Source organism: Camelus bactrianus, chromosome 20, assembly GCF_048773025.1.
Source record: "Camelus bactrianus isolate YW-2024 breed Bactrian camel chromosome 20, ASM4877302v1, whole genome shotgun sequence".
Taxonomy (NCBI): domain Eukaryota; kingdom Metazoa; phylum Chordata; class Mammalia; order Artiodactyla; family Camelidae; genus Camelus; species Camelus bactrianus.
This window is the reverse complement of record NC_133558.1, coordinates 40,934,850-40,944,993: the sequence shown is the minus strand read 5'-3', so window position 1 is coordinate 40,944,993 and position 10,144 is coordinate 40,934,850. Positions and strand designations below refer to the sequence as shown.

Genomic DNA, 10,144 nt, shown 5'->3' with positions numbered 1-10,144 from the left:
AAGAGCCAAAACCCAAAGCAGCAATTGTGGGCACCCGGCACCCTCCCCTGCACTGGGTGCCCAGTTGGCAACTACGCTGCATGCACTCCATCAGTCCTGGGCCTGCCTGCAGCCTGGGATTTACAGGAGGCTTTGGGGATAAAACACTGTCACCAAACTTCACTGTAATGAGAGGGCATACTTATCCCCTAATTCCCAATCCATAGGCAAAGCCAGGAAAAGTTTGTTCAAAAGGAAAATTCTAGTTCCAGAGATTATTCAATACAAAATGACCACTAGAACACAACTGAAAAAAATTACTTACTTTGGTTTCCTCTGCCTCCTGAGCCGGAAATGCGGTGCCATTCCTAACAGGGGTGCCACCCGTCCCTGAAGCTGTAAAGGGAGAGCAGCGCTGATGGCGGATTCTATCTGACAGATGCCGTGCGGGGGAAGCACGAGCCGAGCCCTCCGTTCCCTCCTCCAGGAGCTCTCACTCCCGGCCACGCCCCGGGCTCTTCACAGAGGCCGCAGTTCTCCTTCACGCCTCAGGTGACCCTGAGGACGAGGGAAGACTGGACCCCTGACCCATGACGAGGACACCACAGGGCCTTGATTCAGGTGTTTTCGTAGCTAATCACCCTGGATGGGGTCTCAGGGCTCAGATCCCTGGCAACCAACACTGACACAGGGGACTCACAGCACACTTCAGGGCAAATGAGTCTGTATACAGATTATACATTAAATTAAGAAGGGTCTTTCGTAGGAAGAGTATCAACAACCCCTGACTGTGAGCTCCACCTCTTCCTCCTCAGCCTGTTTGTAAACTGTTAAAAGCCTTATCTCTGACAACACATGTCTTGTATAAGTGACCAGATGTCATGTAAACATTTATGAAAAAAGTGGCCTCAATGACTCATGTTGTAATAATCGGCAAAAGAATGGTGAGTTACATGGAGTAGCTGGTGGGAGACTTTAGAGTTACACGTTAACTCTGGGAGAGGGAGGCTACGTAGTCATGTCACTTACTAACTGGCTACTCTAGGTCACTGTGCAAGCTTTTTTATAAGAACGAAGGGACCTGCAAAATTAGTTAAGAAATGCCTGCTGCCTTAAAGCAGATCTTGAATAGAATATTTATTCACCAAGGCAAATGAAGAAAAATGTTTTTCTCGTTATGACATACTGCCTTCATTCTAAAACGTCATCCATGTTATTTTCCTGAAATGAGAAGAAAATTCAGCCTTCAAAACCGTGTCCAGGCGGGAAGAGAGGGCTGACGCTCACGTCTTCTAGCGCACAGAAACCAGCCATGCCAGCCACGCCAGCCAACCAAGAGCCTGGGGGGCGGCCTGCAGTCCCTGGAAGGGCGTGAGCTCCACCACTCACAGGGGACAGAGCCCTGCTGGCTGGTGGCATGTAAAGAAAACAGCATCTTGTCACCCAGCTGTGAAACTGTTCCCCACAGTGAGTGTGTGGTGTGGTGTCCAGGAAACCCGACAACTACCCATGGGGACAAGCAGCCCACTGGGTGGCTCCTGTTGCAGAAATGGAGCTGCCGCACTTCACAGTGCACTCCTTACCTCTCAGGGGAGGGTGCAGCCTGTATGGTCCTCCTGGGGTGGGCTCCTGCCTCATGTATTCCTCTGCCTGCCTCCGTCTGCAGATTGCATCCAATCTTAAAGATAAAGAATGGCTTCAATACAAATTACACCACCAATTCCTCTACTAGGCACAAAACAACCAGTCCTTAAAAATCTCAAAACACCCATAAAAATGTGTCAAAATTCTGTACCTCTGTTTCAGGTGGGCAACTTCCCTTCTCAGCTCAGAGGAGTTTTCCCTTCTCAGGTCAGAGTTTTCCCTTCTCAATTCAGAGATTTCCCTCTCCAGCTCCTGAGCCCTGAGCTGTGGGAGAAAAACACATCCACGTTCAGTTGTGGCTGACTGTGCACAAAGGGAAGGAAGGAAACAAATTCTTACCGAGCTGTCTTGGGCCTTCTTCTCGGCAAGAGTGACCTGAAAAAGTCAACACATCAAGAAACACCCCATGGCTAGGGGTTCTCAGGGCCACAATAACTGTCTGCATCAGGTGCTGAGGACTCGGTGTGTCAGGAGGAAGGCAGGTTACTTGGTATCTCCAAGTGATCTCTGCTTCCCGCATTTGCCCGTGACATTCTTCAAGTCTTATCCTATGAGTTACAAATTGTTCAGAGAAGACACAATGCTGGGTATGCTGTTAAATAACCTGCTCCAGTCCACGTTATCTGCACTGCACACTCACACACATCATCTCACCGCTCAAGACACACTGCACACGGCTGCAGAAGCACAGCAGGTGCAAAGCTGTCACTACAGCCACTACTTCCGTCACTGTTACTGAACGCCTGCCCGGTTCTGCGCTGACACAATTCCCCCTCCCGTTCTCAGCATTTCCCTCACGTGTCCTGTGCTGAGAATCTTTCATCACAAAGCTTGATTCTTCCTTTTCTTACATCCTGACCCTACTTCTTACACCTGGGTCTCCCCAGCAGCACGGGAATGTGTATTGTTCAGACTGACGCTACACTAAACTGCTATCCTCAGGGTGACAACGGTTTATAGTACCTTCAGAAACATCTCTGTGAACCGTCTCTCCTCTCAGTCTGGCCAGCACTGGGACCAGGAAATTCTTAGTAACTTAATACTTTTTAAAGTTAAACGTTTAACTTAACATGTGTAAAACTTAACACTTTTCCTCCTGTGTGAAGCCATGTATACAAATGTCTTTTGTTTGGGTCGGTTTATGATATTGTGTCTAAACATTTTAGAAAAGTTTTCAAAAAATCCAACAGGTGTTTTCAGAGCCGCATGTGCAGAGGAGCTGAACTCACTTGTACCATCTTGTCCCCTCTTCAGCCAATTCTGCCTCCTCCTTTGCTGCCAACAGCTGCTGCTTTCCCACCAGCTCACATCCGTTCATGTCCACCTTCCTGAGAGGGGAAAGAAACTCTGAAATTCTGCCAGTTTCCCTCCCAGAAACTGGAAGGGGAGAATTCCATGTTCCTTTCGCCCTTCCCCATAAATGCTCAGGGTGATAAATACACAGGAAAGAATTAAAGTACCCCCACTAATAAATATGAAAAAACTACACTCAAGCCTCTGGCAAGTGTTTGGTATCTGGGCTTCTCTTCAGCGTCCCCACCCCTAATCATTTATGCATAAAGTAAACACACAGGAAAAGCCCACGTGAGGTGTGCTTTGCGCCCCCTCCCCCCACCAGGCTCAGGCTCCTGTGCCTGGGACAGCGCGAGCTCACTGTGTTTCAACGTGGGAATCAGGGTATGACCAAGTCACCACAAGCAAACACATTAGGGTAAAGCAAGCGTTCATGACTTGTTTGATTTCTCCCACAGAGAGCCCAGATTTCAGTCAAAACCTGGAGCAAAACCTGATCCTTTAGGAAATATAAGGAAATGTTTGTTTTTGAAAGCGGGTTAATGGGTGTGATGTCCATGACCTCTCCCTGAGAATGACAGGAAACTCTGGACAAATTATGAAATCCATGATCAAATGTACCAAATTGCTAACAAGCCAGAAAGGGACATGAGGCCAAGATGGAGAAGAAGAATGCCCAGGACTGGGCCCACCTTCCCCGGGGGTCACTGGGTAACTGCAGAGGAAACCACTGAGATGCAGAGCAGCCCGGCAGCCGGTTCCCCCTTGCACGGGCACCGCAGTCAGGCAGCTGGAGCTCACGGTCCGTCAGCGAAGGTGATCCCTAGAGAGACCCACAGGACTTAGCTGGGATCCACGAGAGCTACATGCCACAAACAAAGGTGGACAGGAGACACACGGGCTTCACGAAAGCTGGCTGCACTGACTGATCTCAGCTGCTAACCGGGTTTACAGTATGTAGCACTGCTGGCTCCCTGACCACCTGCCAGCTGTAATGCCCACCTGCTCTGCAGCAAGTTAACCTCACACGAGGCCTCAAATTTTCTCTATTTTCTACCCAATGTCTAGAGTTTATTAAAAATGATAGACACATGGCAGGTCATGACACTTTGAAGAGGTTGAAACCTAAGGACAAAAAAAATTGGCCTAGGGGGATCCAGATAATGAAGTGACTAAATCTGGTCCAAGAACCTGCTAAAATCTCAAACTAAATACAAACAAGGCTCTGGTAACCAGTTAGAATGAACAGAAGCAGCAGATTACAGAATTCAAGGTCTAAAAATAAATGCACATCTGTACTGATTGAATATGGTAACGAAAATATGGTGGTAAGTATTCTGAAACATATTACAATATCCACATAACTCCACACATTCATTCACACATTGTCATAATTAACACGGGAACGTCTTACCCTTCAGTGTCCATAGTTCTCTGTCCACTGATTTCATCAAGGACGCATACTTTCTTCACCTGCCTTTGGAAACCGTCTTCCTCACGTTCTTTCAGAGATCCCGATGCAGCATGGTGGTCTTGCATTTTCTTCTTACCCTCTATAAACATAAAACAACTGGCTTTGTGTGTGCACGTGTGCACTCAAGAGCTTGGCTGTGCTGGGGAGTGGAGAAAGGAGAGAATTCTGAAGGCAGGAGTCCCCTTTTTACCTTCCCAGTGCAAATTCATTGCTATTACAGGCATGTTTCATTTTATTGCCCTCCCTGGTAATGCATATTTTTAAACAGTTGAAGATTTGTAACAACCCTGAGTACAGCAATTCCATTGGTGACATTTTTTTCTGGCAGCATTTGCTCATTTCTTATCTCTGTGTCACATTTTGGTAGTTTCTGAAATATTTCGTTCTTTATCATTTTAATTAAAATAGGCATGACATTCCTTTAAGGCAAAGCCTAATCCAGCGGAAGTCCCTAATTCTCAGCAATTCTATAAACCCTGAGAGAGGTGAAGAGGCTTCAGAAGAAAAGTGTGAAGCCAGCAGGGGTTGGCCCATGAAGTTTAAGGCAAGATTCCATCTCCACTGCATACCTGTGCAAGGTAAGGTGGGAAGAGCTGACCCAGAGGCTGCTGCAAGTGCTCCAGGAGATGAAGCTAAGACAGCTAATGAAGGTGGCTGCACTAAACAACAGGTTTTCAATGCAGAGAAGTGCACGGGGAGGCCACCCAGCACCATCACAGCTGGAGAGAAGTCAGCGCCTGGCATCAAGGCTTCAATGGAAAGGCTGACTTTCCCGTTAGCGGCTAACGAAGCCAATATTCATTTAACATTATGAAAATCCTATGTCCCATGAGAATCAAGTGAAATCTACTCTGTGCTCTATAAATAGAACAAAGCCTGAATGACAGCACATCTATTTACAACATGAATATTTTAGCCCATTGTTGAGACCTACTGCTCAGAAAACAAAACAAAACAAAACACACACAAAAAAAATTTCTTTCAAAATATTACTGCTCATGGACAATGCACAAGTCATCCAGGAGCTCTGATGGAGATGCATGAGATGAATGCTGTTTCCATGCTTAACATGACATCCATTCTGCAGCCCATGGATCAGGAGTAATTATGACTTTCAAGTCTTATTATTTAAGAAATACATTTTGGAAGGCTTTAGCTGCCATAGACAGTGACACTACTGATGGGTCTGGGCAAATGAATGGAAAATTTTCTGGAAAGTATTCACCATTTTACATGCCATTAAGAACATTCGTTATTCATGGGAAGAAGTCAAAATATCAACATGAACTGGGGTTTGGAAGGAATTGATTCCAATCCTGATGTGTGACTTTGAGGGGCTCAAGACTTCAGTGCAGGATGGAGCTGCAGATGTGCTGAAAATAGCAGAACTAGAGTTACAAGTGGAGCCTGAAGATATGACTGATTGGCTGCAACCTCATGATAAAATGTGCATGAATGAGGAGCTGCTTCTTATGGACAAGCAAAGAAATTGGTTTCTTGAGATGGAATCTACTGGTGAAAATGCTGTGAAGAAGGTTGAAATAACAAAGGACTTAGAAGAGCGTATGAACTTAGCTGATAAATTACCACAGGGATTGAGAGGACTGACTCCAATTTGGAAAGAAGTTCTACTGTGTGTAAAATGTGTCAAATTGCCTGCGACAGAGGACTTGTTCCTGAAAGGAAGAGAGAATCCTGTCACAAACTTCACTGTGGTCTTATGTTAAGAAATTGCAAAAGCCACACCGATCTTCAGCAACTGCCACAATGACCAGTCAGCAGCCACCAACATTAATTCAAAACCATCCACCAAAATGACTGTAACTCAATAAAAAAAAAAAAGTTAAAAAAAAAGACCATCCACCAACAAAAAGATTACACCTCACTAAAGGCTCCAATGATGGCTAGCAGTTTTTAGTAATAAAGAGTATTTTCATTAAGTTATGAACATTGGGGTTTTTAGGCACAGCGGTATTGCTCACTTAATAGACTACAGTATAGTGTAAACTTAACTGTTATTTGCACTGGAAAAAAAAAACCAATAAATTATTTGACTCTCTTAATTATATTTATTTTATTCTAGGGGTCTAGAACTGAAGCCACAACATCTCCCAGGAAGCCTGTATGTAAGGTTTTCTTCCCAACAAGCAACATACCTTCCAGGCTGCAGTCTCCAGTTGTCACAGCTCGCTGCATCGAACCCTCAGATCTGGTCTTCGAAACACCTGGCTGTAAGATAGATATGAGAAGACATTCAAGAAGTACTGATCTACAGCAATGTGAACATACTTAACAAGAGAGGAATCGTACGCTTGGAATCAGCTAAGACAGGCCATCTGCTTTCCGTGCGTTACAGCACAATTAAACTCTGACACACTGATGCTCGGTTCTCTGAGCTAAGCATCTCTGGGGGTGAGTAACATTCCTTACTCTCTTCTTGCTGCTGAGCTGAACGTCCTTCTGCACATGCATTTCTTAAGGTTTCACTGTGGCTTCACAGACGTGAGATTTATTAAGGGCAATTTCAACCTAAAACATTCTCATTGATGACTAAATTCCCAAGAAAAATAATTTGAATAGATATCAACATATAATCTTCTAAAACATGAGATTGTTGTTCCTTGTGAAAGCTAATGTGTACAGTGGAAATCCTGCTGCAACTGGAGGCATTTACCTCAAATTCCTGAAGTGTTCATTGAAACAGTACCTTTCAAGTTCTCTGGAGATGTTCCTTTTTCCAGTATCTTCACACAGGACACAAATAAAGTATGTACTAAGATTTCAATGAAAACTCAGGGTGATATGCTTAAAAAGTGTAACTTTTTTTTTCCCAAAAACAAAGTATTTTGTTAACTGCAAAACAAACAATGGAAAATAAATATATTAGCCCTGGTGCATGTCCAAAGACTTTGGAGAGCATTCTCTCCAGAAGATATTAAGGCAGTGAAATGATTCTGAACATACACATTTTACAAAGAAAGGAAAGCAAGTGTTATACGTTCCCTTACACAAGCTTGAAAGCATCTGGGACTTTCCCTGAATTTTGGTTTGGGGCTGAAGACATTGCTCCATTTTAGAGTTTACAGCAGACAGTGCCTCTTCCTTCAAGTTCTAGCACTGGGCGTCCTAGCAGCTCGTTCTGACCCCCTGCTTCTTGCATTTCCTTCTTCAGCTGGTCCTCTTCCACTGCTAGCCTGCCAATCTCTTCCAGAAAGTCTTGGATTGTTCTGATGGGCAGTTGCTTCTCTTCAACCCTTTTGGAATCCTGTCCCTTCTCAGCCAGTATCCACAACTACCCCTAAGATTCCTGTGATGGCAGCTGATCCAGGTTGAGCCAAGGACAAATGTCAAGCCCATAAAGAAATGCAGAAAAAAGAGACCTCCAGGCGCAGATATTTCCTCGCCTCCAGAGGATTCCTCCTCACTGGACAATGGAGGGCATGACTGGATGACAGGGGGAAGCAAGGGTGGGAAACTGCTCATGTCAAAGAGCTCACAAATGAGTGTCCCTGGTAAAATATAAACAAAGTTTACCCAAATTCACATGGAAAGTTCTCTGTTTAACATCAACAGGGCAAGGAGCTGTGCACCTAGTCTAGTAACTTCCTTCACCTCTCAGGTATTTCCTGGCATCTTCTGTGTATCTTGGAGGGCAGTGTGAGTGGTGAGAAAACTCTCTAAGTTGTGAAAATAAGACATATTTCCTAGTCTCTGAAATAGGAAAAGTCACGAAAGTTTTAGTCCATAAAATTCTGGGTCATTGTTCACAGAGAGGTTCCGCTCCTGGGCTCTCACACTCTGATGTGGCCAAAAGCAGGAGAAGCGGGAGCGCGCAGCTCGCCCAGGGCACAAAAAGCCTCAGAAGCCCGGCTATGGTCAATGTGGCAGCTCTTACCAAGTGTGGACTCTTGGCGTTCTGGTCCCTCACTGCCTGCAGCTTAGCTCGAGCAATCTGAACGTCATTCAAATGTTCATTCACCCTCTCAATGGTTTTCAAGTTCTCCTTCAAGGAAACATTGAATTAGTAACAATTACTCATTACTTTCATTTCTGTTTTCAGAATGTAATCTAACAAGAGAAGAGGTTCGTACCTTAAACTTCAGTGCTTTCTCAGAGGGCATCTTCTTTTGCCTGATGGTCTCCTCTAAGCATTTCATTGCATTGTTGGTCTATGCAAAAATGTAATGAAGGAAACAGAATTACAAATACTAATTACACTGCTAGCTGAACCTGTCTTGTGTGTGACCCCTTCCACTAATACAGAAAGTGGTGCTTTACATCTACGACACTTGCTTTATTTTTTTTTACTGAAATATAATCAGTTACAATGTGTCAATTTTCTGGTGTACAGCATGTTTCAGTCACACATATATATATACACCTATGTTTGTCTTCACATTCTTTTTCATTATAGATTACAAGACATCAAGTAGAGTTCCCTGTGCTCTACAGAAGAAATTTGTTTTTTGTTTTTTGTTTTTGTTTTTTTTTTTTGGTTTTACTTTTTTTATCTAGGACACTTGCTTTGAACCTAGACCTCTTATGGAACATATGGAACAGGACAGTAGGATGAAGGAAAAGAGAGCCAAATAACTGAACTACCAGAGGGGGGAGGAACTGAAGGTAAAATCACAAAAAAAAAAAAAAGCAAAAGGACCAGGATACCTTCTGCACACAAGCAGATATATTTTCTGCAAGTTCTCTCTTTTCGTTCTCCAAATTCTTGATCTGCTCAGTCATCTGCTTTAAAGTAACTAAAAGGAGATAAAGCAATTTCTCATATTGGCAAGAAAACCCAGTAGAATAGAATTATCATGATTTATTAACAGTAGAGACATATCTGGCTGGCACTATGAGTATAATTAAATTTTTAGCTTTACTACTGTGCCTAAAGGAAGCAAATCTTAGTGGCATTCTAAATGTGAGATCATTGAGATTCCTAGTTTAATTTTTTTCAAAGATGCAGAAACACAATAAAAAGTCTTCCCCTAAATTCCCTCCCAGCTATAAACACCATTCTTAGAAAATTCATTCAAATACTTCTGACATCACCAGAGATGAAAAAGAAAAACCAAGCATCCTGTCCCCTTAACATTCTCCCCTCCAAATACTAAGGTAAGTAAACATGCCCCTGCTTTAAAAAAAAAAAATAGAACTCTTATCCCACGCAGGTTCACCCCACAGCCAGGCCCTATCTGCAGCACCACAGAAGGCAAGTTCAAAACGTCGCCTTGACTGGGCCTGCACAGGCCTCCAGTGTCTTCCTGCTGCCTGGAAGATCGTCTTTCATGAAAACCATGCTGGGGGCCCTGAAGGACAAGGTCACTGGAATTAAAAGCTTTGGTACCATGTGGGCTTCCCCACCTAGTCACTGGAGGACCTGGATAACACACAGGCCCTAAATGACAAGCTTTTCCGTAGCCAGGATGAGAATGTTACCATCACTGCTTCAGGAAAGCAGTACATGTGAAACAGCCAGTCACAGGCGACTCCACGTGTGAAGCTCTAGAACGCAGCCCTCAGAACCAGACTCCTCTCTCGGGCATCTAAGTCCCTCATCTGACCACACAGCACACACGCGTCTTCTCTCTGCCCAGTGGGGATGCTCTGATGCTGAGATCCCTCTTCTCAGCACCAGCCCTTCTGCATCAACTGTCACCAACAGCAGCCCTTGAGGGCCTACTGAGCACCAGGCAGCCACCCTGCCCACCACGCATAGCCCCACTAAGTCAGCAGAGTCTGTGAAGCCTGCAC

At 44.5% G+C, this 10,144-nt stretch overlaps 1 long non-coding RNA gene across 1 annotated transcript; it reads right to left on the bottom strand.

Annotated features, from left to right (window-relative positions):
• Positions 1-1,576: 1,576 nt before the first annotated feature.
• On the bottom strand, positions 1,577-2,001 carry LOC141574172 (uncharacterized). The gene is made up of 3 exons (XR_012500850.1): positions 1,963-2,001; positions 1,775-1,887; positions 1,577-1,657 (listed from the first exon to the last, which is right to left on the bottom strand). It is a non-coding gene; the product is annotated as an uncharacterized LOC141574172 (long non-coding RNA).
• Between the last annotated feature and the right edge of the window lie 8,143 nt (positions 2,002-10,144).